Source organism: Triticum dicoccoides, chromosome 3A, assembly GCF_002162155.2.
Source record: "Triticum dicoccoides isolate Atlit2015 ecotype Zavitan chromosome 3A, WEW_v2.0, whole genome shotgun sequence".
Classification (NCBI taxonomy): Eukaryota; Viridiplantae; Streptophyta; class Magnoliopsida; order Poales; family Poaceae; genus Triticum; species Triticum dicoccoides.
Window position 1 is genome coordinate 9,334,615 of NC_041384.1, and position 623 is coordinate 9,335,237.

Below are 623 nucleotides of genomic sequence, written 5' to 3' on the forward strand. Positions count from 1 at the left end.
GGGCATTGTAAAAATATTCTGTTTCCAAATTTTCTTTCATAGCCATGATTGGCACATGTGGGTCACCATGTTCAAGAAAGTTTGTGTGATTTGGAGGTGGTGGGAAAATCACATTTTTTCAAAAACTGGCTTAAGTTAGACCAAATGGCCCCTCTAGAATGCGGTCATTTTTTCAACCACCTCCAAATGACCTCGACTTTGGCACACATGATCTATTGCACAAAAAAAGATGAGTTTCCAAAGTTTCATATTTTTTCTAATTTTTCATTAATTTATAATGCCCTCTAGACTGACTGGTCAAAACATCGGTCTATACCTCAGGGGGGCATTGTAAAATATTCTTTTTCCAAATTTTCTTTCATAGCCATGATTGGCACATGTGGGTCACCATGTTCAAGAAAGTTTGTGTGATTTGGAGGTGGTGGGAAAAATCAAATTTTTTCAAAAACTGGCTTAAGTTAGACCAAATGGCCCCTCTGGAATGTGGTCATTTTTTCGACCACCTCCAAATGACCTCAACTTTGGCACACATGATCTATTGCACAAACAAAGGTGGGTTTCCAAGGTTTTATATTTTTTTGAATTTTTTTATTAATTTATAATGCCCTCTAGACTGACTGGTC